Raw genomic sequence first — 8,386 nt, forward strand, 5'->3', positions numbered from 1 at the left:
TTGTGTTATGGCTTTCCATAATCTTTAAGACGATCGTAAAACATGATACTGAAGTACTCTCCCATCTTTTTAGATTGGAGAAAATTTTATCTTTCTACCTAATTTGATTCTTCTCATTCGTCCTACCATACATTGAAACTTTTCCAATGTTTCAGAATTACAATTAAACTTGTAAGCATAACCATATTTATTAAACTTTAGTAAATCATGACGAACATTCTTATCGATCTTTGTGGTGGACTTGACCAGTGCACAACCAAGTGTAACCGATCCCCTAGTCCTTCACTTGACTCACATATACATGTGAACAAGGAATAAGTCTTAATTTCCCAAAGATGAAAATTCTCATTCATCACACAAGTTGCATGATTCCAAGTTTCTATCCAACTAAAACTTGGGTGATGAGAATCTTTCCTTATTCGACAAATTCTCGTCACTTCCACAAACGAAAGAATCAAATCCATTTTCCAATATTGCTATCAATGGAATCATATAAACAACAATTTTCCCAAATCCCATTGTAAGGATACTTAAAATAAATACAATCAAAAATTTTCTTTTATTTTAAAATTGCGGAAAAACTTATCCTTACAATGCAAATACACATGAAAACTATGTTGTTATCAATTCCTAAGCAATCTATCATAACTCTTAAGCAGCAGCTCCAAATTCTAATCATCGAACCACGCGATCGAAATCCATCTCTTCATGATCAGAATTAGCTCACTCTTCCTTTAAGCTTCCTTTAATTCTACTAAACATCAAAATGTAATTACATTACATCATGTATTAAGAATCTCCAAATAGGAACTTAATAGAGTTAGATAGTGGACTTTACCTGAAGCATAGTCAAATTTTTGACTTTTACCATCCTAGTGAACTTTCAGGTAAATAGGGCAGCTTCGCAACCAATGCCCCTTCTTTTCGCAATAGAAACATATGGACTCTTTAGTAATGGTACACGAGACTATAACAGACTTAGCCTTTCTCTTTACCATTTGGTCAATCAGGTTGACTATGGCCGATCCCTTTCCATTGGGAAGAGAAGACTTTTCTAGACTTCCAATGTTTCCATTGTCAATGTTCATGTAAATTTGGGAAGTAGATCTTCCAATCAAATTTGCTTTACCAGTGCTCCAAATCATTGTTGAATCAACAGCAACAAGCAAATAGGTAAGATCATTACGGGTCATGTCGTGGTCTGTCACATAGTAGTCCTTAATGAACTCACTATATGACTCGGAAATTGATTGAAGAACCCAGTCAACAGTCAACTTCCTAGAGGCTTCGACATCCAACTCTCCCAGCCTGTCAATATGTGACGTCATCTCCAATATGTGAGTGCACACAGACTATCCATCTTTGTCGTTGCTTGCCAAAAGGGCTTGACTGACCTTGAACTTTTTCATGTCTTTGAACTTGTGGGTTAGGGAGGATGATTGGAGGAGGTAGAGGAAGTGAAATATGATTTTGAGTCCCATTAATGCACGACAAAGGTATTAATATTTCACCTTGATCGCCATGTGGGATATCATCTTCATTAGGAAAGCTTTTATCCAAAAGGATAAGGAAGACCATAGTTGTCATAACTAGACATCCATGAGGGAGAAATTCAATTTTAGTTTATTTAAGTCCTTAATATTATACCTAATATGAAATATTAAGGCTAGGACCCAACACAATATTTAACAAATTGGAAGAGTGATGCCGTAATCCAATTTGCAAAATATTTGAAGGTAGGTAAATGACGATTTACCAATTTCCACCACGAAAAACAAAAAAGAATTTTAGGGTTCAAGTGAATTGAAACTCCTAGATCTCTTGAGATTCATTGAACATTTCAATGGCATGTTTAATCTCAATTGTGCCCTTCAAGTTTGTGACTGGGATGCCGAGGATCACAAATAAGGTGTGAATAACCATGCAAATTAGCTTGGTACACCCAATGTTACAACGACCTAATCAATGTGTCGGTTAACCACACACGCTCCATTGATCTATAATTAACATCAAGCTACCCTTTGCCACGTATTGTCAGCGCCAGATTAGTGTGCCGGTTAATCACACACGCTCCACTAACGACTTAACAAGCTGCAAAGTGCAATTTCATGGGTTAGCACCATATTCACATTTTTCCTAAAGTAACTAAGATTGGGAATTTAATAAAAGTTTGGTTACTTTATATTTATCATTATACTTTTAGTGAAGGGAGAATTAGTATCCTGTCCTACCCGTTTGGCTAACAACCCTCCACCAGTCAAGGCAGCGGTGGGTGAGAATGGACACCCATTAAACTGCCATTTTATAGTTAGTAACCTTATACCCCCTTATAGATCGACTTCGTGAATAAGGCCTACTAACGGTAAGACTGACTTTACTCTTATATATATATATATATATATATATATATATATATATATATATATATATATATATATATATATATATATATATATATATTAAACCTATAATATTATAATAGTATAAGGGTTGAATTTTAAACTTTTAAAATTCTAGGTTTGGAACTAAATGTGTCAAAAGAAGACTCTACATTTATGTCACACCCCCAAACCGGAACGGCAGAAACGTTCGGGGGTGGATGACGTCACGTGTAGTATCACAATCATTGTATCATAGCAATCATAGTAAACACAACCATTACATTGAATACTTATATGAAAAAGGTTTACATTTGTTTAAGCCTTGTTTAAATACATCAAAAAGTGTAAGTATAATTTAAAGACATGACTTTAGTTGCTCCAACTTCCCAAAACTCCAGGAGGTACCTGTCTACTGATTTCCTGAGAATACAAGCAGTTTTGAAAGAGTGTCAGCATAAAGCCGGTGAGTTCATAAGCGAGGTTATGTAGCAAAAATCCATTTATAAATTTGTGGAAAGGTTTGTATGTTTCCAAGAAAATCCAATATTTTCTTAAATAATGAAAAGTAGCCTTAAAACCTAAGGCCCATGGTAAGTTCGTTATTGAATTTTGTTCTTATATCTGAAAGTACTTGCATGAAAACCCTTGTTACCACTAGTAACGTAAGTATCATATAGTGTGAAAACCCTGGCTAACACCGGTATGTATATTAGGTTTATTACTTAAAATAAAACCATTGAAGAGTGAAATCCCATAAACAAATAATTAGTTTATACTTATTGTGAGTTGTATAACCATGCTTGATATGACCTAGAGACCTTTACAACCTTCTTCAAGTGTTGGTTGAATGATATTTGTCACCCCATGCATACCTGCCTAACTTTAGCTAGCAGTTCAGGTGTGGGATTGTCAATCCCGAATAGATCTATTCACAAATCTCATGCTCTCCCTCTAAGAGACTCTGGTTATACTACGATAGGATTTAATTCAGTACACCTAAGGGTACAGTTTTGAAGTAGAGCCTCACAATGTTGTACAATCTAGTTTACATGTAATTCTTTAGTGTTTTCTTGTATTAGAATCCGTTGGATGCGGTATATGGTAATAATTATGAAATGCCATGCCCTTTTAGTAAAGAATAGCATAAACTAAATCTGCCATAGTTTCTATGTTTAGTGGTTAATAACTTCTGAATTCGTAAAATTTACGTTTTGAAAACCCCAAACTATACCTATTATAGTTTACATGTATATTATGTGAATGTTGAATCTAAAAAAGTATGCAATTTTGATTGTAAGTTGAAAACGTCCCTTATGCTCGACATAGTACAAAAGGGATAAGATATCTAAATATTTTATACAAATATGAAAATTGTTTGTCTGAATCAATTGCATGAGTTTTATACTTATTAAAAATCCTTTTGTATTAGTTCACAAAAACATTTGTGTTTCGCTTGTATTCCCCCCTGAAAAAGTTTAAAAATCGAAAAGTGTAGGGGTATGAACTCATCTCGAGGGAGTGGTTTGTATGAAGGATCGATAAGAGATGCTGAGTGTCAAATGAAGCCTCGAACAAAATTGGATCCTATTTAACATGTAATAACACATATATGATTCAATTTAGGGTATTTCACGACTTAGACATGATAGGAAACCATCCTAAGGACTTGGAAACACTTAGACTAAGTGTTAAAACCATATGGGATTGAGTGAAGGAGGTGTACGGTCACCCTAAGGGTGTGTACGGCCATGAGTGTGCGGCCCATGAGTGTACGGCCATACACTCATGAAAAAGTGTGCATGTTGAGGTGTTTCAAGGCCCTAAGAAGCATCAAGGAAGTGTTCTAGGTCCCATGCTTGGTTGTAATGCAAGTTTGAGGCCTAAAATGTTCATTAAAGTGGATTTACGGCCCTAAGGTGTGTGTGCGGCCGTACAAAGGGGTGAGCGGCCGTACACTCCTCATGTTTATGCCCAAGTTGTCAACTTTAAGGTGTATTGTAACATCCGGATTTCCAGGTATTATGTTTGATCATTTATTTATGAGTAAAAGAGAGGGACTCGACGAGTTGAGGCGTAGACTCGTCGAGTAGGACCGCGATTGCTGACTGGATTAATGAACGGACTCCACGAGTCGGAAAGGGTGGACTCGACGAGTCCGCGCTGTAAATTGAAACCCTAATTCTCAGGGTCTGTGCCCTATTTAAAGGCCTTTATGGCCTCCATTTGCGGCCACTTCACCCCTGAGAAACCCTAGAGAGCAGAGAGATCGTTTGTGGTGCAAGAGGAAGGCTAATTCACCATTTCTTGTGTGTTTTAGCAAGAAGGAAGGAGGTAGAACAAGCTAGGCGGGTTGAGGAGCTTGGATCCACTTCTATTTGATTAGAGGAAGCTGTTGGAGGTAACAATCTGTGCCATTCTCGTGTTTATTATGATTCTAGTGAAATCTAGGGTTTTCTTTATGCCTCTTTTAGTTGAATCTTGAGTATGTGAGGTCCCAAGGCGAGTTGGTTCATAGATCTGGACCTTAAGAGGTCCAGAGAGTCCTTACCACTCTGCTTTATGCCATACCTTTTGAGTTATGAGCCTAGGAGGCCATTTTAGAGGTTATTTCACCAAAAGAAGCTTTGGGTGTGTTGCATGTGTACCAAGATTCGACCTTTACGTGATTCTCATGCTTGGGAAGGTCAGATCTATAGATTAGAGAAGCAGATCTGACCATAGAAGGTCATTTGAGTATGAGCATGGAAGCAACTCGCCGAGTCCATAAGTGGACTCGACGAGTAGAGTCGTGGTTGCCCCGCGATTCGTGACAGGAGGAACCCGTCGAGTGGAAGGATGACTCGACAAGCCAAGAGAGGCTAGAAAGATTCAGAGGACCCGTATGGACTCGCCGAGTCGCCCATGTGCACTCGACGACTCGAGTCAAAGTTTGACCGTTGACTTTCGTTGACCTTAGGGTTCTGGTCAAGACTGATTCAAGAGAGTTCCGAGAGGGGTAGAATGGCCTTCTACCGAATCTTTAGAGATGAGACTATGAGAAAATATTGATCCGGGATGTTATTTGAATAATAGGAGGAGGCTAAGTCGGGACGTTGAGCACGAGAGTTTATCCGACTTCATTGAGGTGAGTCTTCTCACTATACTGTACCTGGAAGGGTACCTATGTGTGACCGGAAGGTCTTATATGCTATGAGATGTATGAGCTGTATGTTGTTATGAGATATGTATGTGTTATGAATGTTATGTATGATGAGGACTGGAAGGTCAAGATTATATGGACCATAAGGTCAAGAGGATACGGACCGGAAGGTCGATACGGGTAGGACCGAAAGGTCTACCGGGATTCGGGACGGAAGTCCCCTGAGACATTTGGATCGGAAGATCCACAGAGATATGGTCTGAAAGGACGTATGTGTTGTATGTGGTATTTTGGGGAACTCACTAAGCATTTATGCTTACAGTTGTTGTGTTATGTGTTTCAGGTACTAGCGAGGATCGCGGGAAGGCGCCGGCATGATCCGTACACACTCATAGAGATTATGTTTTGAGATTCTAGGATTTGTTTGTTATTATGACATTGGATACAGTTTGTTTGATATTGTTTTTGATGATTGGAAACGTAATTTAAAAATGAAAAATTGTTTTGAAAATTTTGTTGTTACAAGTTGGTATTAGAGCCTTGGTTTGAGGGATTCGGGTGCATCTTCGGATGAATCTGAACTCAAACTGAGGATTTGAGAAAGTTTTTAATAAAATAAACAATTTTTCTAAGAGAGTAAAAGATTTTGAGAAAGGCAGAACAGAGCAGTGTGTACGATCAGCGAGCGCCCGAACGGTGATTTCCCAAAATACCCTTACATTATGTATTATGAGATATGTTATGATATGCATGTTAGAGTAGGCTAGGTATTCATATTAGGACTAGAGTGGCCTGATTTGTGATGCCTTAGCCTAGGAAGATTTATGCTGCTATGTGATGCTTGAGAGTAAGTAGGTAGCAGTGAGGAGCTTTGAGAGGTCTACCGAAGGGTAGCCTATGCCAGCGAGATGTAGAGTACTTGTGATCTGGGATCCTAGGAGGAGGACTTGGGGTGAATACTGATGCGGTGTGGACGGTAGTATAGGGCCCGTACTACTGAAGACACCGGATCAGTGCGCAGTCCAAGTAAGAATCCTTAGGGTACTAGGGAACAAGTAGGGTTGAGTTATCGAGTGCGAGTATGCTCGAGCAAGTCTCTGATATTATTATGTTGTATTTCAGAGACATCATGGTTGGGACACGCCACAGACCTGAGACGAGCAGCGTGAGTGACGAGGAGCTTCGTCAGATGATCCACGATGAGGTGGTAGCGGCGATTCGAGCCGAGATTCCGGAGATGTTTGGGTCTATCAAGACCACATTGATTGAGACTTTTAATGAGCGGTACGCACCTGTGACTGGGGCTGCGGCTGCTGCAGCTACTGCAGTTGTGGCTGCTGCCAGGCCTCAGGGAGGTAACTCGTTGTTGTTTCGAGAGTTCAGCAACACGAAGCCACCAGAGTTTGACGGGACGCAGGATCCGATCGCTGCGATGAGATGGATTTCTGATATTGAAGGATGCTTCTAAACGTGTTCATGTCCGGAGCATCTAAGGGTAAGGTTCACGCTGAACCAGATTCGCTTGGGAGCGAAGGACTGGTGGAAGTTCGTGACGGCAAGCTTCACTCTTGCAGAGATTTCAGAGGTGACCTGGGAGAGGTTCACCACCATGTTCAGAGACGAGTATGTTCCCCCGGTGGAAAGGGAACGGCTGGCCCAGGAGTTCTTGACCCTCAAGCAGGGTACTGATTCTGTTATTGTGGTTACCAGGAAGTTTCTTGAGAGGGCGATGTTCTGCCCTGAACAGGTGTCTACCGAGCAGGCACGCATGAGCCGGTATTTGGGCATTTTCAGGAGGGATATTCGGGAGTTCGTGTCGAACTTGACTTACCGGACAATTGCTGAGCTTCAGGCAAATGCCCGAAAGAGGGAGATTGAGTTGGAGACTCAGGCCAGGGAGGAGGCCGAGTCTCAGGGGATTGATCGGCGGTCGGCACAATCTCAGCCGGCAGCCAAGCGGGCAAAGCCCGCGGATTCGAGATCTGGAGGCCAGAAGGGGCGCACTTGCGGAAAGTGCGGCAAGGGACATGACGGGGTTTGTCGATCGGGTGCTTGCTATAAATGTGGCAAGGAGGGGCGTATAGCCAAGGATTGCCCTAAGGGGTTCATGGTTTGTTTTCATTGCAACCAGACGGGCCATCGGAAGGCCGAGTATCCGCAGCTGCGGGGGACAGCACCGGGAGGCACCGTAGGGATCTGCCCCTGCCGCCGTGCAAGCTACTGAGGTTCGGCCGGTGAAGGCCGAGGCACCAAAGGCTCGCGGGAGAGCCTTACAGTTGATAGCGGAGGAGGTCCGCACAGCGCCCGATGTCGTGACTGGTACATTTCTTGTGAATTTTGTACCTGCTTTGGTGTTATTTGACTCGGATGCGAGTCGGTCATTTGTTTCCTTAGCGTTTAGTCAGCACATCAGTATCCGACGAGAAGCATTGAGTCGACCTCTGCGAGTTTCTATAGCTGACGAGCGAGCGGTGTATGCTACGGATGTGATTCGAGGATGTGTACTCGAGATCTTCGGTGTTGAGTACCCGATAGATCTAGTCCCGATTGCAATGGGGGACGTATGTGTCATAGTGGGCATGGATTAGTTGAGCCGATTTGGGGCAGTTATAGACTGCGAGCGACAGTTGGTGACGATACGAGACCCTAGTGAGGGAGTACTTACGGTGTACGGCGAGGGTACCCGATGTGGGTCAGCGTTTTGTTCGGCTGCCAGAGCGAGAAAGAGTTTACAGCAGGGCTGCAGTGGGTTTGTAGCCTATGTGATGGACACACGAGTGGCCGCTGGGAGGCCAAGTTCGATTGATGATGTTCCGATAGTGCGCGAGTTCCCGGATGTTTTTCCCGTCGAGTTGCCGGGTGTGCC

Source organism: Lactuca virosa, chromosome 3 (assembly GCF_052849685.1).
Source record: "Lactuca virosa cultivar CGN04683 chromosome 3, Lactuca_virosa_CGN04683_v6, whole genome shotgun sequence".
Taxonomy (NCBI): domain Eukaryota; kingdom Viridiplantae; phylum Streptophyta; class Magnoliopsida; order Asterales; family Asteraceae; genus Lactuca; species Lactuca virosa.